The sequence below is a fragment of the Lutjanus erythropterus genome, chromosome 19 (genome assembly GCF_056507025.1).
Source record: "Lutjanus erythropterus isolate fLutEry1 chromosome 19, fLutEry1.hap2, whole genome shotgun sequence".
Lineage (NCBI taxonomy): Eukaryota > Metazoa > Chordata > Actinopteri > Lutjaniformes > Lutjanidae > Lutjanus > Lutjanus erythropterus.
In genome coordinates this window covers 32046574-32068949 of record NC_139335.1, presented here as the reverse complement: position 1 = coordinate 32068949, position 22376 = coordinate 32046574, and the positions used below count along the sequence as shown (strand labels likewise).

The 22376-nt window shown below is 35.4% G+C and overlaps 1 pseudogene; it reads left to right on the top strand.

Moving 5' to 3' along the window:
- Positions 1-13446: 13446 nt before the first annotated feature.
- LOC146310151 (macrophage mannose receptor 1-like) lies at positions 13447-17091 on the top strand (annotated as a pseudogene).
- The last annotated feature ends 5285 nt before the right edge of the window (positions 17092-22376 follow it).

Genomic DNA, 22376 nt, shown 5'->3' with positions numbered 1-22376 from the left:
ACACTGAGATGAGGACACTGGCAGAGGAGTTTCCTAGACTGAGGGAGTCTTCATTGGTGTCTGAGTGGGACTCCTACAGGCTGAGAGTTAGACGTCCTGATCTGTAGGGACTATTTATCTGTTACATCACCTACACCACCAACACCACATTCTACTGGTGTCAAATAATAATTTTTATCTTTGTTCTCACTTTGCTTTACTTCAGACCAATTCCCTGGTGGAGGTGTTGCAACCGTCCTCACGGCCCCTGTCCAGACTGGTGTGGTATGGAGACGCTGTTTCTTTACTCAAGATTGTAAGATATGACTAGGAACACTGTCACTATTCATGTTTATATCAGAATAATGCAAAGTTTCTTAATGCATAAATTAAAAGGTCAAGATACCTCTGTGCAACAGACTAAAGAACAGGGACTATGAAGAGGTTTTATAAAATGAAAAATAGGAGGTTGAGATGTTCTGCCTCTGATTGTGAAATGTGAAGATTAAAACAATAGCTTTAATGCAAAGTTCATCTACATTTCCACTTGTTCCACAATCCACATTTTGCCGGTTGTGTAATTTGCAAAACGTGAACAATTGCTAAAAAAAAAAAAAAAAAAAAAAAAAAGCTATGAACTTTAATTTGATAATGATAATGTTTAATTGTAAATTAAGACATTGGCATGTTAACATGTTTATGTTGCATTTAATGTCAAGTTACACTGGGCACTTTAATTTTTTTGAATGAAATCTGCACAGTAATGTGATATTTGTCATTTTCTTCAGTCATAATTTCTAGAACTCCTAAAATATTCTGATAGTTCCTGGAAAAAGTCAAAAAGTAACTTGATTATAATTTTACAGAAAAAGACTAAGGCCGGTAATCTCACTGTACAGGTGAGGCTGATGGGAATGGAACTTTTGGAATATTTAGACACGAAGCATCGGACAAACAGTTGACCTGATGGTGGTGCCAGAGGAAAAGTCACAGGCTCCTCAAAGTCGTTCAGATTCTTCCTCGGGGAACCATGGGTAGGCTATCTGTAACAAATTTCAATAGATGTTGAGATATTTCACTGAAAACCGCAGTGGTACTACAGGACAATCAGGGGATCACCAAAGAAAAGAGGATTCATCCTCTGAGGATCAGGAATGTCTACACAAAGTTTTATGGCAATCCATCCAACAGTCACCAAAGTGGTGGACAAACTAACTGACATCGCCATCCACAGAGCCACACTGCTACCATGGCTAATAATTAGAGATAAAAGTCTAAGATATTATTATAATTTGTTCATATTGTTAAAACGGGGGAGAAATCTAATTTGGCAGATAATAAATAAAATGTGAAAAAGTCCAGATAATGAAAACAATTGTAGTTTTGTCTTTGTTCAGACACTGTTATTTGCAAGTCATCAGATTTGTGTGTCCAGATATCATCGACCTACCTGCATGGGTTGCTGTGGTTGGGTTGCTGTGGTAACAATGTAGGCATCAGTAACTACATGTACAAGTGATGTCGAGTGATGGGCACAGCTTTTCTTGTACAGAAGCTCAGTCCCTCCAATGACAACGACACACTGTTTTTCTCCGTGTTGTCGTCCATACCACAATGGCAGCTTGATTCTGCTCAGTCACTCTGATGAACTTACATCACTCTCAATTTGACATTTCATCATGTGTCACATTGCAAGATTTCAAACTTCCTCCAAATATGGCTTGGATCCAAGAGCGTTTCCTGACTTTTTTGACTGGAGCGGTACTGACTTATGCAGGACTGGCATGAGGCGTGCACATGCACATACACATGCTTTGGTGCACATGGATTAGCACTAATTTACATTTACAATATCTACTTTAATTACTAACATTAAAGTATCTCACAGTTTCTTAAGATAAATTGTCACAACAAACACAAGAAACAGAGCAGCCCCTTATAATATAGCCTTATATAAGCTTCCATACTTTAATCTGTAAGTCCTCAAAAATAATTGTGCCTCCTTTCCACTCAGCATTCCACCATAAAAAATAGCTTTGTTTTTATGATTTATTATTTATTCACCCATTTGCTGTACATAGTTTTTTCTGTATGTTTTTGTGAGCAGCATAAAGAGAACAGAAATTAGCATCTCATTATACAAGCCTGTTTTGTAAAATGATCCATAAAGTAAATTAATCTGTGAAAAAATTCATAGCTGGCTACACACGTAAGGAAACAATGTACATTTAAAAATACTCGTCAAACAGTTTGTTCAGACGAAGGTCCAACCTTTCACTGGACAGATAGTATCACACCAGGCCATCAAAGGAGGACTCAGACGCAGGACTCAATCACAGGGTTATTAATTGAAAAAGAGAGCAGGCAAAAACAAGAACAAAAAGCAAGAACTGGTCCTAAAGTAGGAGATCTCTAGAAAACTGTAGAGCAAGAACACACTTGTAAACAAAGAGACGAACTGGCACAGACAAAAAGGTGGCACAAGGACTAAATACACAAGGGAGGAGGGGACAGGTGAAACCAATCAGGGTGGGGCAGGCAATCACACAGGAGGGAAACACACAGGGGCAGGAAGTGAAGTGCCTGAAACGAGAGACAAGGGTGAGTACCAAAATAAAACAGGAAAAACTGACAAAAACTGAAAACAAGGAAAACATGACCGTAATGGAACCTCAGGATGTGACATATAGCCAATCATACTTGTGGATAATGGGGTGGCACTTGGTGTGGCCAATCAGATTTTAGGGGTGGCCAGTGCTCCCCCAATTCCTTTCCTCTAGAAACACTCCTGGATACAATCTGGATACGCCAAAAAAAAAAAAGATTTAGGCTGGCAGTCTGAACAAGGCCTTCGAGTTGCAGCCAAAGTTGGATTTCACAAAAGTTTGCAAAAATCACCAAAGTAGAAAGTTGCAACTCGTCTGATGATTTTTCATTTTCACTGAAAGCCTCTTCTTTGAAGCACAGTTCTGAGATTCCATAATCCATGCCTTTCATCTGAGCCAAGTATCCCATTCTGCTTTTTGTACTTTGCTGTTACCTCTTTGATTTCCAGTTCATAAATGTGTTTTCCATCTAGTACCTAGGTTGCCAGCTGGGGACTGACGCCTATTTTACTGTTACAGTAATTGTACATCATGTTACATAAGAATCAGCTAAACACCAATAAAAATATATTTCCCCATCTACATTTCCACTGAATGTTAACAATCATTACCTCAGGGGAGTTTATAATGCTTCAGTCTTGGACCTAAGAAATGAGGAATTTACTTTCTTTTGCCTCGGGACCTGTTCTCATTTTCTATAAAACATACTGGGGCCCAACTGGAAAAGGTTCACAGCCTTTTTTTAGGGTTTTGATACATACCTGGACCCAAGGGTGTCGATGCATGGGCCAGTTTATAAGGCAGTGATGGCCTTTAGTTGGGGAGAAATGTTCTAGCTTAAGGCAGAAGGAACATAAAGGTATTGTGATGATAATAAAATGAAATAATATATAATAGCTTCCTTTTCATTGATTTTTTTCCATATCATTGTGTGTTTGACTGAATTTCATGTATCATATCTCAGTATTATATGTAAATATGATAACGTGATTCTTGGAAACAGTATGTTTGACCAAATAATCTTTATTCGCTGTCCTCTTGGAGCTTTATTTTATAAGTGCATCACATCAGTTATAATAGTGCTTGTCACAACTTTAAAGGAACATTTTCATTAAAAAATTATTTTAAAAGACACTTTTTATACTATGTTATCAGTTGGTATTGTTAGTTTGAGGCCTTGTTTAAAGTTGTGAATTCTTTGCTGGAACAAGGCCTTTTTCTGCCTGTTTAGAAATTAAAGCAGAACAAAACTATTCATATATTATGTATATTTCATATATATATATAAATCCTTAAATAATTATCACCAAAAACTGGAATTACAGTGTAAGTTTTTATGATTTAAAAAACGAAGTTTTTGGTAGGACATAATTTGCCCCAATTCTGAAGAATGGCTTAGCTACAATCCCGGCCAATAAAGTATAAAGCCCCAGCAAAAGATGACACCACCAGAAAGATTATAGCCTCATGAAATTCCTTTTGCTGTGCATCAGCAGACATTTGCTTTTTAAAACATTAGCAGAAACTTCACTGCTCCAGAAGACATGGAGCAAAATGATGATGTTTATTAAGGAGTTTCACTCTCCTTTTAGTTCTGTTTTGGTCTCCACCATCTCATGAGAAAAATATCTGGTTTCTTACCTGCAAGATGGTTAACTTTCTTTTTCTTTGCCTTTTCTGTCTGACATTCAGTCTCAACTGAACAGTAAATTTATGGATTTTATGGACAAAACAAGGAGCTAAAAGAGTGTAAAATCCATAGAACTCGAACACGACCACTTTCAAGGAAATTCACCACTACAGATATAATGTTAAGTTTATAGATTAATGTATTTTTAACTTAAATTCCTTCATTTCTTAAATGTTGGTACTTTTTGAATAATTTCAATTTAAACGGTGACAGCTGTTCCAGTGTTTTGTGGTTGTAAGGACTCAAACTAGATCATGACACATATTGAAGGGATGACTTGACATTTTGTGCTTCGTCTGTTATTCGTCCTCACCAGGCATTTGTCAAACTGTGGATTGGACTTCCTCTGTTGACATTACAGTTCGCCAACAAGGCCCTTTTCAATCTGTATGCTGTATGACAGGTGTCTGCTGAAGACAGAGGACGGAGTGAAATGTAAAATGTCAAGGTAACCCTTGGAGTGCTCTCCTAGTTTTAAAATGTATTTTTGTGAAGATTTTTTATCGGGGCAGAGGAGCCCTGACTGACGCACGGTCACATTCTGACGTTAATGATCTGATAACACAGTCTTTGTATTCTTTTTATCTGAACATTGAGACATGCTCCTCTGCAAAGAGATTTCAGAAAAAAGTTAAATGTAGATTCTGATTAATGTAATGTAGGTGGGCCATCTTCATTAAAGGAAGATTTACAATTTAATTTTTAAGAAAACAAATAATGACAAAGCAGGTTCACAGCTCACTGTAAACATTTCTTGTAATACAGTTTTTGGGGCATTTCTAAAACTCAAAAAGTTGTTTTGTTTTTTTTCAACTTTTTTCTTACAGTGCACAATCTTTTAATCTTTTATCAAACTTTTTCTGTCACATCTCCCTCAGACGCCATAAAATCTTAATGTCCCTGATCCCACAATTTTTATCAATCCAGGAAACAACTAATAAAAGAGGATCCAAGGTGAATATTAGTAAAACAAAGGTTAGCACGATAGCATCAGAAAACTTATTTATCTTCTCCACATGAATCATATTTTTTCAAATTTGCTGTACGCCGTATTTTGCCTGGATCATCCACAAACCCCTTGCAGCGACGCCCACCTCACCTACCAGTTTGAGAAGCACTCGCCTGCACGCCTGGAAGGGGAGGGTGAGGCAAGATGTTTGTAATCTGTAAGCACAATCTTCCCTTAGCTTTGACCATAGTGTATTTGCCATATAATAATAATGTATCAGAGGACAACGTGAAAACGATGTTCATGACTACGAGCAGCCCTCTCAGAGAGAATCATCACCTCAACCCGCTGCTGCTTTCCTCAGCTTTATAATCTCTAATATTTTTCAGCTCTTCATTGAGCTGTGCAGACCACAACTTGGGCTGTTTTGCTTCACTCTCACTGCTCTTACAGCATCGCTTTCTGCCTCACAGACCAGACATTCCTGCCACACATGTTTTCAGTGAAAAGAGCTCTAAAAATCAACTGAACACCACCTGTTCAGCAGTAAACAGCAGACACAGACAGTTAGCTGGTGAACATAATGGAGCATTCAGCAGCTAAAGTGGCTGATATTTCCCTCAGGACTCAGTAGAGACCAAAAGCAGAGCTAGGCGGTGCAAATTCAAACAAACTCCTTGTAAGCCATCCTACCCTTGGTGGTGATGGTGTTGCGCTCAAATTTGTCCCAGAGGCTTTCCAGATCAGTGTTGTCCGGAAAAATGCCAAAAGTAGGCATTTCTGCACGGCACAAAGACAGAAAATAGAAATAGAAAGTGTTAAATTCCGCATACAAGCTTTTTACTGAATGTTCAGATGCACCTCCTTTGTAATCACCAGCATTTTGACTAATAACTGTAATTTAAAGGGAAAGTTTACCCAGAAATGAAAATTCAGTCATGATCTACTCACCCTCATGTCGATTGAAGGTCAGGTTTAATTTCACAGGAAACCAGTGTTGCAGAATCTCCCAAGTGCCTCCATACTGCTCGTCTGGTAGAATATGAGTCTCCTAAAGTCCCGACATGTCATTCACTTGCATGTGCACGATGTCACACCACACACACACACAGTTCAGACAGTTCACTAGGAAAGTAAAGTCACCATCTTTTGTGTCTTGTCATGTCTTTTCATCCTCTTATGTCTTTTACATTGTGTTACATCTTATTTTTTTAGTTACATATTTTTGTTCTTGTTGCATCTTTTATGTTTTTTTGTCTTATTACTTCTTTTATGTTGTTTTTCTGTTTGTTACGTCTTTTTTATTTTGTGCCTTTTTCATCTTGTGGCGTAATTTTCATCTTGTTTCATTGCTTCAGTCTTGTTACTTTTTTTTTTTTTTTTAATCTTAAAAATCTTTACATCTGGTTACATCTGCTGTGTGTGAAATGTACTGATGGACACACCAAGGAATTGTCTTTTCCATGTGTACCAATACACACAATACTGTAGAATCAAATATGAAATGACATGTTCTGAACATAAAATATCGTAATAACTGTAATACAAGAGGAATCAAATTAGCTTTAATAAATGTGTTTTTGTCTGAAAATAAATTTCTCTTTATCCATGTGGAGTTGTAGATGGAATATGTGTTGCAGGGAGGAGTTTAGACTGGATTTCATAGTTTTCAGACATTAGGTCATATGAGAAACTGTATTTCTCCCTCCTACTGCAGACTTTTCTTTTGCTACACCACAATATTATGAAATTATTGCCTCAACTGTAGTGAATGTGTTTGGTTTGGTAAAAGGAACACTGATAAATCGAGAATGTTACTGATGTTCTGACAGTGAGGGGCGAAACCTTCCCGCCTGTGACAAATAATGAAAAGAGCCCCTCTGGTTTTAATCAGTTAGTCCATGAGCCTTAAACTTTCTCATCAAAACCAGAACCTTTTAATTCTAATTACATTCACCATTAAAGCCACCACAGTCCAACTGGAGCCCAGTATTAGCAGTAATCACCACCACATCGTATCAGATCCACTGTACACATGCAGTCAGCTGATCCGTTTTTTTAAGCACTATTATATCAGTACTGTTGGTCTACATGGTTTTAGGTTTGGAGGAGACAGAAACAGTGATGGTGATTTGCTGCCCTCTGCTGGTGGATTAAAGTCACTGACTACATGTTCACTGTAAAACCAAATGCTCAAAATAATTATTTGTAATAAGAAGTGAAAACTGAAAGCTTGTGTAGAATTTATACTAACCTACAAATGTTGAGGGCCAGTAGAATTTTAATTTCTTTGTGTGTGTTAATTGAGCTCATAACTTTTGATTAATGCATGAAAGAAATAAAGTCCCGAAAATCTCTAAAAAATGAATACTTTAAGTTTTGCAGTAAATGATTTTGAGTTTGATTAAGTCAATTTTTTTACTTAATTTTTGACCTACACATAAGTGCAACATAAGCTTGAGCAATACTACAATGATTCAACATTCAAGTCTTTGTATATATATATATATATATATATATATATATATATATATATATATATATATATATATATATATATATATATATTTTATTTTAAAAAAAATATTGCACATCCTATCATTGTATATTTTATCAGTTTTTACCATTATTCTATTTCTAGCTCTCTGTGTCTGTTACTTACCTACTGTTATTTTTATTTTTATATTGGAGCACTCAGACAGAAGTTTTTCATATGATAGACATATTGAATCTTGAATTTTTATGCTTAAAAATCCAGTTGTGTTAACTCATTAACTTATTGTAAGACATATTGTTTTAATCAGATTAATTAATCAGTGTTCTCTGAATCCACAGCTGACCTGAACGCTGAATAAACTGTAGTTGTGCTCCAGGTGATGTCCAATGACATCTGTTATGTAAGAGGGAAGGTGCTATAAGAGACACTAAAACATATGTAAAAGCAGAATGCAACGATTTGCAAAAATGTTTTGACCTATATTGAATTGAATACAGTAAGAAGAACAATACATCTAATGTTAAGACTGATAAGCCGACTGATTTTTTGTAAATATACACTCATTCTGAATTTGATGCCTGTGACAGTTGTGACAGATGTGATAGTTACCCATGATGCCATGGGCACTAACACACCCGCATACCATCACAGCTGCCGTCTTTTGAAGTTAGTGCTGGTAACAGTATGATCGCTGTCCATGTCCCTCTGCTCTTTAGCCTGGAGGACACTACGTCCATGATCTGTGAAAACAATGTGAAATGTGGACTCATCAGACCACAGCACACTTTTCCACTTTGCGTCAGTCCATCTCAGATGAGCTCAGGTCCAGAGAAGTCTGCAGTGTTTCTGGATGTTGTTGATATATGTCTTTCTCTTTACATGGTAGAGTCTTAACTTGTATTTGTAGATGCAGAGACAAACTGTGTTTACTGACAACGGTTTTCCAAAGTGTTCCTGAGCCCATGTAGTATCCTTTATACAATGATGTGGGTTTTTAATGCAGTTTTTCACACAGTGCTGCCTGAGGGGTCAAAGGTCACAGATTTCTCTGGATTATCTGAATCTTTTAATGATATTATGGATTGCAGACTGCTAATTCCTGCAGTGTTGTGTTGAGAAACGTTGTTCTTAAAGCGTTGGTACTTGTTTACCTTGTGAATGTTTCAAACAGGTATTTTTTTGAGCATTCAATAACTTTAACCGTCTTTTTTTGCTCCTGTCCCAACTTTTTTTCGGAACATTTTGCAGGTGCTGAATTCAAAATGAGCGTCTTTTTTTTTTTTTTTTTTTTTTTACAAAAAACTATAAAGTTTATCAGTTTGAACATTAAATAGCTTGTCTTTTTACAGCACTCAACTGAATACAAGTCAGTTTTTTTTTGCAAATCAATTAATTTACATAACATACATACAGGTCAAACATCCAACAATGACAACTCTTATTTGAAAGCACAGATGACTGTTCAGATGGTCACTGTATCCAACAGCAACAACACTTTACCAACACATTTACATATGTTTTTGAGATGTGGGTTTGTATGTTAAATTATGTGGTTCCTTTTGTTCTTTCATCCAGAGGTTAACACAACACCACATTATGTCATCAGGCAAAACAGCTCCCCATTAGCTCATGATTCAAATAGATTTTAAAATTAAAGTTTATTATTTCCTGCTGTTAGACCTTTATTAGACTTTATTAGAGGGTAATTATGAACACAGAACTTTAGAACATTCCCCTTCATTATCTGCTGATGCCTTTTTCAAGCAAAATGCTTTTGATGCCTTTTGAGACCTGCAGACAACCTGAACATTAAACTGGATCTGCCAGTGGAAAGCAACTACTCAGAATAAGCAATGCTGTCCTCTCCTGTTGTAGTCAGTTACAAATTTAACTTCAATGGCAGAGGCTATTCACTTCTTTCATTGTTTAGTTTCATAGAAGCACTTGAAGTTTGCAAGCAAACTTTCACTGTTTCACTGTCAGCAAACTAAGGATCATCCAATCAAACAAACCTGGAATAAAAAAAACTGCCAGACACTTGTCAGACTCTGCAGATAAACATAAGCAGCCAATTTCCAAGACATTTGGATGGTAAAGCATTAATAAAAGCAGGATGCTATGATTTACGAAAATGTCTCCACCTATGTTTGTATGTTAAATCATGTGGTTCCTTTTGTTCTGTCATCTAAACATTATCACAACATCACATCTACATCTTGTCATCAGGCACTGCAGCTCTCCAGAATAGCTCATTATTCAAATAGATTTTCCTAAACCTCATGTTGTCTCTTTGTGCAAAACAGAAGACTGATTAGACAGTTAAATCAGTAAATTCAACCCCCTGATCCTATCTAACTCCACATTATGTAGCTTGATGTGCCGCTCCAAAGACACATTTGTCTGGAGGACACTGATCAGACCAACCTTAACACAACCAGAGAGGAGCATCGATTATTAGATTCAGCTGTGAAGATACTGAACAACTTTCAGGTAACAACAAATGTGGCAAAGTTCTGACTGTCTGATGAGTTATTGATTATGGCTAATAACTCACTTTTAGGGTTATTAGAGGGAATTATATTTAATCCAGAAACAGATAATAAAGGAACATGTAACATTTACAGACTCCTGTAGAAATCATATACTGTTATAACACTTTGTAATAACCAGGCTCAGGGAGTAATGGATTACATGAAAATGGATTACATAATCTGGATACAAAAAGTTAACTGTTAAACAGTTAAAGATAAAAATGATGTAATCAGATTACAGATATATTGAGTAAAAATGTGGATTATTAGTAGGATTGCAGTTTTAAATTAAAGAATGATATCCTACCATACACAGTTCACACACAGCTGTCAATTCATTGTCATGAGCTCTAGAGAAAAAAATGATTCACTGGGTGGAAATTTCAACATTTTTAGTCACTTCTAAGTTGGGCACAACAAACAGCTGGACAAAACAAAAAAAAAACTAACAATGAATATAAAACACTCACAGATACAAAGATTATTTATCAACTGTTAAATTAATCTGCATCCATTTTGATGATCAATTAATTTTTTGAGTAATTTTTTACTTAAAAAATGTAAAAATTCTCTGATTTCAGCTTCTTAAATGTGAATATTTTCTGGTTTCTTTACTCCTCTCTGACAGTAAACTGAATATTTTTGAGTTGTGGACAAAACGAGACATTTGAGGACGTCATCTTGGACTTTTTCACCATTGTCTCACATTTTTTATGGACCAAACAAATATTCGATTAATTGAGAACATAATGGACCGGTTACTTGATGATGAAAATAATGGTTAGCTGCAACCCTAAAAACACTATATTAGGCTAAACAGTTTCACCATATTTTATGTAGAGGTAATCCAAAAGTAAAAATATTTTCAATGTATTTAAAGGAACCCTCCCAACCCTGGTTATAACCTAAAATAGTTTAAAATGGAGGCAATGTTGGAATTTAATGAGAGATACACGGTTAATGAAATGTGCCTTTATGACAATATAAAAATGTACAGATCCTGCTGTACAAAAGATAAAGTTAGTAACTATTGAAATCTATCAGGGAACTGTCTTAAATGTGGATTCACAGCTTTTTATAGAACACTAGTTCATAGATTACTGTTACTATTACTTTATTACTATTACCGTCAAACACTGGAAATCCACAGCCCTCATGCACTGCTACACAGGAGCTTAATTATAAGTTAACTCGTCATAAGAGGAGAAGTATTACAAGCAATGAATATATAAAACTACAACCTTAAAAATTAGACGAAATTTTTTTTTTTTTTTTTTTTGTAGGACAGGTGGACTCCTGGTGCATGATAATAAAGTGATCAGATTCTAAAGGCCCTGATTTTAATTGGAATAATAAAGAATAAAGATGATGAACTGTATTCAAAGATATATGATGTGTGTTGCTTCTATACATGCCTCATTCACCCACCGCTCTTAAGAAGAAAATTCTTTTTAAAACCCACTTACACAGTTTTCATGTAGATTCTAGTTTTAACTCATGTTTCCTTATGGCTGATATGACAAAATCTAAGAACACTCACACTTTACGCACATTTTACTGCTGACATGTTTTTGAAAACTAACTGGTTACTCTGTTTTCCTCAGTCTCACAGTTGTATAATATTAGAGGATTTACAGTAAATTTCAAAAATATTATATAATTTATTATATTTTTACATTTTTTTTGTTTGTTTTTTTTAATTGCTTATGCACAGTTTTGAAAACACGGCTCATTTTGTCGAAACACTACACACAATTCACACAGCCACACACACAAGATGTAGAACACAGATCTTTTGCGAAATGAAAGACTTCAATCAAAACTGCACAAAAATGAGTAAAAATCCAACTTTGTCATCATAGAACACACACGCCTCATACAATCTGATTTTGTGTGAACCAGTTAGACACTGCTGTGCTCAGTCTAAAACACGTTTAACTTTATGAAATATTTTGGGATGTTTTTTTAGAGATGGCATGTACCCCTTTCTGAAAGCCAAAAGAAGTTTGTGCCTGTGTGTCTTTTTGATTTGGGGTAAATTGTCCCTTTAAGTAACGGATTTGAACGCTTCCCCTCCCCACAGAAAATAACAGAAACATACTTTGACTGATCAATTCCAGGTGCAAGCAAGCTGTCCACTGGTGCATCATGACAGGGACTGCAGTTATAATAACGGTCCTATCAGGTCTGTGTGAGTCATTTATTTCCAATTTTCCAGTTCTGAAATTCAAATGTCTCTTGAGTCTAGACTGTGCATTTTAAATTTGCTTGATGCAACTTTCAATGAGTGTAAGCAGGTGGCAAAAGTCCACACATTCTGCACCCAAGTGACAGTACTGATACTGGTGTTAAAAAAAAAAAAAAAGACTGGTAAAAGTAGAAGTACAGGTTCAACTTCTTTACTGCAGTAAAAGTGAAAAAGTACAAGTCGAGTCTCCCTCTCTGTCTGTTTTGTCTTGTTACATCTTTTACATCAATTTCACCTTGTTATGTCCTGTTACATCTTTTATCTTGTTAAATCTTTGACATCGTCCTTGTCTTGTTACGTGTTTTATGTTGTTGTCTTCTTGTTACATCACGTCATTTTTGATTTGTTATGTCATGATCATATTGTTACGTCTTTTAAGTCATTTTCATCTTGTTATGTACTGTTACGTTGTTTTCGTTGTGTTACTCTTTTATGTCATTTTCAGTTACATCTTGTTACATGGTTTACATCTCTTTAAACCATTTATGTTGTTTTTGTCTTGTTACATCATTTTGGTTTTGTTACGTCATTTTCGTACTGTTGCATCTTTTGCATTATTTTGATCTTGTTACATCTTGTTACGTTTTATTTGTGTTGTTAAAGCTTTAACATTGTTTTTGTCTTGTTAAATCTTTTAGTTGTTAGTTGCGTTTTTTACATGTTTTCATTCTGTTACGTCTTTTATGTTGTTTCTGTCTTAAGTCTTTTAACAATTTCATCTTGTTTTTAAACTAAAGTAACTAAAGTAAATTATGGACAGTTGTGTTAAAATGTAGGGAGTAAAAGTAAAAGGCTGTCAGAAAAAGTCAAGTACAGATACATGAAAACAATACTTAAGTAGAGTAACAAAGTATTTGTACTTAGTTACTTTCTATCTCTGTACATATGTCACACACTCAGCTGTTTGTGAGGAGTCACAAACTGTATAAAGTCAATTTATCACTGAATGCATCCAGTAATTATTGTTATAATTACGACAGGTCTGTGTTTTTTACCTTGCTGTCTTCCTCGTAACTACATCCTCATCGGAAAGAAAAAGACCTGGGCTGAAGCTCAGACCTACTGCAGGTGGAAGTACACCGACCTGGCCTCTGTGCATAATACACAAGACTCTCAAGAGCTCCAAAAACTTTTAGATGAGTCTACCGACACCTGGATTGAGTCTGCCGACACCTGGATTGGACTGCATGCGGACGCTGAGTCGTGGAGGTGGTCTCTGGAGGACAAGGGTCCCCATGGTGAAGGACAGGCTGGGTTCAGGAAGTGGAGTAATGGTGAACCTGACGGCGCTGCATACTACAAATTTTGTGTTTCAATAGGGCCTGAAGGAGAATGGTCAGATGACTACTGTACTAGATTATTCAGCTTCTTCTGCTACAGCGAAGGTAATAAAAAATAAAAAAGTAATAATATCAAGCTCTACACAATATTTGTATATTTTAACAAAGTGTAATGTGACGAGGGACAGTCAGGTGCACCCCCACAAATGTCTAATGGTTTAGTCCAGAGGTTCCCAACCTTGTCCTTTTTGTTTTTTTGTTTTTTTCTGGAGTCCCCCAACTTGTATACAGCCGACACAAAACGCACACACACACACCACAAGAATAAATTATTAATTCCAAAGCTTTTTTTCCCCCAATTATCATTAATCATTCCTCTCTGCTCTCCTCCACACATGAGCTGAGTATGAAAACAAATGTTAGTTCAAGGGGGAGAAAAGAGGGTTGTGTTTTTCATGTTTTTGCAGAGAGAGGCAAAGCTGACTTACTACTAACTAATTTTAATGATTTCCACTGATGACGACATGGTTTGTGAGAAAAATCAGTAGGAATTTTACTTACTTTTACCAGGAGCGCCCAAAGTTGCTCCTCCCACTTTGCCTCTCTGTAACATTTCTGTTTTGTTTGGTTTTTTTTACAGCTGTTGTGCTGAAGTGGTTAAAAAATGCATTAATGCAGATGAAAATATTGGAAGAACATTGTCAAAAGTTCATATTCAGATATTCATATCCATAGTTCAAGTCCAACACTATAAATATTTCCATGACTATTTTCAGAAATTGTAGACACAGACAAGGCCCCATTGCACTTCATCTTTGTGAAAGAGGCCATGAGTTGGCAGAATGCTCGGAACTACTGCAGGACGAGGTACACTGACCTGGCCATCGTGAGGAACCAAACAGACAATGATCAGATTATGGCCATAACACAGCAACGTGCATGGATCGGCCTGTACAGAGACTCGTGGAAGTGGTCCGATGGGAGCGCACATTCATTCAGTCAGTGGGCTGAGTCTGCACCGTCCACCTCAATCGAGGACTCATGTGTCATTTCAACATCTGGCAAATGGTTAAACAAGCAGTGTGACAGACCTTTTTTCTTTGTATGTTACTATGGTGAGTTCTGATTTGCACACAGTCAGTTGATACCAAATTCTAACAGTTATGTTCACAGAAATGCTATGATTATTATCTTCGGTTTTTATAGCTGTGTCTTGAAAAAGTTTCTCTTCCTTTATTAGAAACAGCTGCAGTAAGGAGACAGGTGGTGCGGGTGGTCCTGAAGAAAACACACTCCTCTGTGGACATGGAGGACCTAAAGGAAGACATCTTGCAAGAGGTAATGATGTTTGAGCATGAAGCCAAAAAACTATTTTGGAGGCTTGTTGAATGCCAACATTTAATAAAGCTGAGCTGAAAAATTGAACTGAGCTGAAATTCTAACTAAGTACAAATGCTTTGTTACTGCATTGAAGTAGAGCTTTCAGGTGTCTGTACTTTACTCAAGTATTTATTTTTCTGATATCTTTTTGCTTTTACTCCCTATATTTTAACACAAATATCTGTTCTTTCTACTCCTTACATTTTGAAAATAGGCTCATTACTTTAGTTTTAATGCATTTGAGGGGCTAACTGATTACTTTTATTCAACCAAATGGGCCAAAAACACATACAAAAGACAATTTCTTAGTGTATCTGTCAGTGCATATCACACATGACCGACGTAAGGAGACATAAATGACGTAAAACTGCAACTTGACAAAAAAGATGTAATCAGGCAAAAATGACATAAAAGACATGACAAGACAAAGAGATGAAAAAGATGTAAAAGACGTAACTAGACAAAAAAGATCTAACATGATAAAAATAACATATAAGACGTAACAAAGCAAAAAAGAACAAATGAAAATTAGAAAAAGACGTAACATGACAAAAAAGACAGCTAGACAAAAAAAAAGGTGTAACAAGAAGCAAAAGATGTAAAGGAAATTCTAACCAAGAAAGATGTAAAAAAAAAAAAAAAAAAAAAGACATAAAAGATGTAAGTGGTTTTACAATACGGAAAAAAACTGGGGAGTACGTAACAAGACAAAATAGACAGAAAGTCCTGACTGCAGAGAAAAACTTGGCACAGAAACAGTCAGTAAAGTTGTTCCTCAGAGGGCAATTTTTTACTTGTATACTGTGAGTACATATACTGTGAGCCTCTACTTTCTTTTACTTATACTTGAGTAAAGCAGTTGAATCACTACTTCTACTTTTACCAGAGTATTCAAGTAAAGAATGTGTGTATCTTGTTTTAACTTGTGTACTCGTGACAAACTTGTAATTAGAGTACTAAAAGCAGTTTGTAATAACACTTAAATTACAGCTTTGGGTCTGACTGTAGCTGGGATTTGAGCACTATTTAACTTACCATCATTTAACAACAGCAGAAACTAAAGGTACAATAATACCATGATTAAAAAAAAGTCTAAAACAGAATAAAATGACAAGTTGAAAAAATGTGCTTTATTAGATAAGAAATCAAATGTCTACAGCATTTTTTTTTTCATATAAAGTTAGTATTCCCAAGTTTGTCTGCTTTTCTCCTTTAATAAAATAAAATAAAAGTAGCCAATCATGACCTAAGGATGTACGAAAAAAAAAGTTTTGGCATTGAATGTTTTGAATTATGTTTGTACAACTGCAAAACAAAAACAATTCAGATGTCAGTGACAGCCATGAAATAAATTAAAAATTATGAAATAAAATAAAATCTAATATCAAGGCATCACAGTGTGGTACGGTATAATCGCAATATCACAATATTATGATATATTGTTACATCCGTATCATCTGTGTGTTGCCCAGCATCTTGTTGCGCCTGTGATTTGAGTCATGGCGTGCAGTGCTGAGGTCACAGACCACCTGTTGTTGTGGGTTTGGACAGCCTGGTCATTTGCCTGCACCCTGTTCTGTTTCTCAGTTCAACAAGAGACTGAAGGACCACAACCTGGATGAAGATGTCAAGTTGACATGGGTGGTGCAGCCTGATGGAAAAATCTTCCACAAGGAAAACAAATGCAAGAAAGAGAGCCGAAATGATCTGCACACTCATTTTTCATATTACACTACACTGCATTGAAGTGCACTGATGCTTATGTAGGCTCAGCATCCAACATGCTTTGTTTCTTTGTCATGGGAGCTCTGCTCAGTCTGTTAAAACAATTATATAATGTCCTAAGGATTTTGGATAAGTGCAGAAAATAAGCTCTGTGGCAAACAAAAGTATATGGTAATCAGCAAGATCATTTTCACAAATGAGCACCACTTGTAAGATTGTTGAGGCATAAATGCAATTGTAAAAAGTAAAAAGTAACATTAGGCTGTGAGCAAACTACAGCACAGTCACATGCACTCAAAAAAACAAAAAATAAAAAAATACAGATTCTTGCCTCTAATAAACAGGAAGCAATATTTTTAAGTAAAATATTACTGAAATATACAGATCAAACGTTCATTTATCCAGACAAGCAAACATGATGTGAATATGCTTAGCATAAACTGAATCTAAACAAATCAAGTAAACTTTATTTCAAAGATCACATAAGGAAGCTTTGTGCATCACAGTTTATCTATAAGTTTGCATTAAATTAATCAAATCTGATTTAAGGTGTTTAATTTATTCACACTGACTCAACATGATAGAAAGGAATCAAGGAAAGAAAAAATGCAAGGAAATTTTACATGTAATTAAAATACATAGAGTCAAGGTTTTTGGCTTAATTATTTTTTGGGGGTGTGACTTTAACATCAGCACCACTGAGTGACTAGTGTTAATGTCCCTGACAACCTCTGCAGTGCCACTTAGCCACCTGGTGGCATTTAACCATTTAACCACCAAACGTCTATTTAAAAAAATCACTGAATTCAAGGGCACTGGAAGTGCTAATATGCTGACTCATTTCTAAGTTTTAGAATTCATTCCTGCAGGACCGTGTTCCAAAGAGGGGCCGATTTCACAACGATATTTTAGTCTAGTCTGTGGTGTTAGACTGGTCTTAATTTTACTCATGAATTAATCTTGCAAGTAAGGCCATTTCACAAACAATAAACATTGACTAACTGTAAAGCAAATAAATTGGACCACTTACCCCCAGGCGGACTCAGGTGTAAGACCAATGTTACCATGGTAACAATCAGTGCTACCAACTGATCAGTAACACCCAGCGACGATGCAACAGTGAGCAGGTCATTATTGTGAAATAAATCCCAAATCCCATTATCCTGCTTATTACATGGTTACTTACCAAAAACTAAAGGAATAAATAAATATTTGGCACACATTTGTGTGACACAAAACATTAATTTTAAAATGATTTTATGGCTTTATTTTGCTAAACTGATCTGCTCACTGTACATTATCCTGCTTGTTACATGGTTACGTACCAAATAATAATTTAACATAAAATATTCATTTTAAAATGATTTTAGTGATTTAAGAATGATTTTATTGTTTCTCCAGAGTATATGATCAGAACTGTGTCCATAGCTGTAGACCATTTCTGTACTTTGTAACGACAGTCTGTTATACAGAAATAACAGACCTTAGAATGCTATAATTGACCAATCAGAATCAGGTATTTAACAAAGCCATGTAATTAAAAAGAGGCAAGCATTGCTCAAAATTTGTGATTTGCTAACATTACTATGAAGACAGAAAAGACTTCTTCATATCTTTTTTTTTAACTTCTCTGAGCAGTGGGATTAACGCTGTTGACTGTCACTCACATTTTTATCCAAATCAGATTTTTTTTTTTTTCTGTATTGTTACACTCTGTTCTTAAGTTTCCAAGTTAAATGATCTTGTAACTGTTGAGTTCCTCCAGAGGGCACAGATTTTCTGAAGAGGTAAACAGAGCTGAGAGGTTGGATGTAATCACTCGGTCAGCCTTTTATACATATATAGTTTTGGAAAAGGTCTTAATTTACTCAGAATTCACTGTGCCATACTTAACATAGTCATGTATTGTATCTGTCATATATTTAACAAGAATACCCAGACTTCAAGAATGGATCCAACACTATGTCATCAAAAATAACATGACAGACTTATGTTACTATAGTCACTGAGACATTCCTTAGTCCCTCACCCTACACAGTCACAACTACATGCCTAAACCTAACACTAACTCTAAACCCATGTCTTAACCTCCAAACTTCCCTTTAAACTTTTGGTCCCTACACACAATGTAATTCCCAATCCACTGCTTTAATTCCTTGTATTTTACCATATTGTGGAGTCATTTTATCCATAATGTTTTGTTTTCTTTTATTTTGTTTGTCATTCTCTATTACTTTTAATGTATTTGTTTTTCTGTTAGTAGATCAAAACTTGGACATTGTGAAAAAAAAGATGAATGACAAGTTAATTGATAAACTGAGTTGAGTTTCGGTTTATTCTCACGGCTGTCATCAGCGTCATTTTTGGCCACACCACAGCTGTTTTCAGTAAATCTCTCAAGCTTGTCTGTATGCTGTACCTGCTTTTTCATAATTATCTTTAAGTTTGAAGTTTGAAATATTTCACCCTCTGATATTTTTTTTTTATTGATCTTTCTTATTGGTCGAAAGAAGCTGTTCTAATTATATTGTACCAAAAACAAAGTTGCAAGTAATATTTTTTCTTACATTTCTACAAATTTTAAACCAGAATAAATATGTTGCTAACCTCCTTATTATTCTGGATTATTGTATTCGTATCTTGAAAAACTTGGTTTGGGTTGTATTAACTTTTTAAGGGCTTTAATCATGTAAGTAACTAATATGCTTTGAATTAAATCTAGATATACTGGATTGCTTTAAAAGTAACAACTCAGAGTCTTGATTACATTCAGACAAATTTCCAACACTTATCCAGATGTTTTATGGAATATTTCTAAAGTGGCAATATTAACTGTTGTTAATTTGTACATATGTTGTCATTTTTTTCTTTGCTGATATGAAATAATTATTCCTCTTTGGTATACGTTGAAAGACGGCCAGAATATATCAGAAGTTCGTCTGTTGCTTTTTCACCTCAACATTTGCAATAATAAAATAATCTATAATTACATGACTTTACTTGTGTATCATTCACTTTGTATGAGTTAGAGAGCAAACTGGCACACAAACATGAAGAAGAAATTCAAGCTGATTCATTCAACTACATACTGCTGTGATGAACATCACCATCATCCTCATCTTCATTTTTAACATCTTACAGTAACTGACAAAGAAGAGCTCCGCATTATGAATGAAACGACACATCAGCTGCAGAGAGACTGCAGCTTCTTCAAACACTTAATTCTTACTTTGCACTGATAGAGATTAAACGAGGATGACAGTAATGAAGATTTACATTCATTTATGTAACCCTCCCCATAACCACTACCTGCCAGTAACCTTTAAGTGATAGTTCATCAAGAAATGAAAATTCAGTCATTATCTACTCATCCTCATGCCGACTGATGATCGGGTTTATTTTTTAAATCCACAAAACACTGCTGGATTTCACAGGAAAACGGTGTTGCAGAATCTCCCAAACAATGGAAGTGAATGGTGACCAGTTTTCAAATGTTAAAAAACAACAGAGTAAAAACATAAAATGCCTCCATACGGCTTGTCTGCTGTGACCCAAGTCTCCTAAAGCCCCAATATGCAAACCTGACTCAAACAATGTTCTTTACATCATATTTTTATTCTGAATCTTCACTGAAGATCCTTACCTTGGACCCACATTCACGTGCACGTGCACACTGTCTGGAATGGGAGCTTGTGTTGCAAATCAGATTTGCCCAAGTCAACTAAAACCACAGTTTCAGGGTTCATATATCTTTTCCAAATTCAAATTCATATATTATTATTTATAAACACTGTGGGTGAGAGGAGTAGGATTTGAGACATATTTTCTATAGATCTTTTTTCCCTCAACAGCTTCAATAAATCAACTATAATCCAAGGCTTATTAAAGTCTTGACTGTATTTCTTGGTAGAACTGCCAATTGGAAAACATTCATTCAAACTAAAGCTTATAACCTTCATGAACTTTTGATATGCAAAATCAGCATTATTTTCTTCAGATACATCATTCCATGAAATACTGGCAAGCATATCCTTAAATTTAGAAATATTTGACTTGCTCAATATTCTTTTGTGCATTATTTTCCTGGAATATTTTGATATATTAGCCTTGATTAAAGGGTATTGGAAAATGGGAAAATGGGGAAACCCCAGATTTCATCTCTTTCCTCAGAGTTAGTTAAAATGTCATCAACCAAAGTTGCTGAATTTCCATATACTCGTGTGGACTTATGAATAAGAGGGAAAAGTAACTAGAATAAAGAATATTAGGAAAATCCCCACTAAGGGTCTGTGATTTATGTTTAAAGAGGTTTATGTTGAAATCTTCTAAAATGTAACAAAGTTTTCCTTTCTTATTTATCAGATCAAGAGAACTTGACAAACTGTCATTAAAATCTTTGATGACAGAGTCAGGTGGGCGATGAATAACACCAATAATAATATTCTAACCACCAGAAACACCTTCTCTTATCTTAAGTTTAATTTTCAGTTTCTTTATCCAACGAAGTGGTGGGAACCACTGATTTACACCATCCCCTGAATGTGTCAATTGGCAGAATCCCTTGTGCCTCCCTGTGTAAACAAGGTCAAATGTCAAACAAATGTCAGAAAATGGTAAAAAAAAAAAAAAAAAAAAGTTTACTGTCAGAGAGGAGTAAAGAAACCATAAATATTCACATTTAAGAAGCTGAAATCAGAGAATTTTAGCTTTTTTTTAAGGTTAAAAAAGTGACTCAAAACAATGAATCAAATTTCAGAATAGATGCATACTAATTTAAAAGTTGACTGATAAAAGATTCATCATTGCAGCTTTAAGTGTTTTATGTTTGTCGTTAGATTTATTAGTTTGTCTAGCGATTCCGTCTTTTGTTGTGCACAATTTACTGATTGATTGATTTAAAGACAGAAAATGTTGAAATTTCCACCAGGTGAATCGTTTTTTAACTAGAGGCCATGATAATGAATTGTCAGCTGTGTGTGAACACTGTGCATGGTAAGATATCGTCCTTTATTTTAAAATTGTAATCCTACTAATAATCTCCATAATAATCCCCAACATTTTTGTGACCCGTTTGTCTTGTCCTGCTTCCAATCTTTTGGGATGTTTCACTTTGCTACATAACCTGCATATTGTTCACTGTTTTGAAAAGTCCTTTTCCTCAGTTGCAAAGGTCAGAGAATGCCTTTAATGCTGTAATGTCCCTGTTATTCTTCCCCAAATTGATTTAGAAAATATGTTATTAACAGCAACAAATGCCATGATGATTTATTTACATAAACCATCAAAAAAAACTCATAGAGCTTTTTCATTGTTTGAATGCATTATGTCAATGTACGCTTACTGGTCAGGCTCATTAATGAGTGATAAAATAAGAGTCCATGAGAAATCTGTCAGACAATACAACAAAAACGTTAGACGCTAACTTCGTATTAACAATGTTTTTCCGACAGCTCCTGAATGCAGCGTTGCTCCGCGCCGTGACCCGGATGTA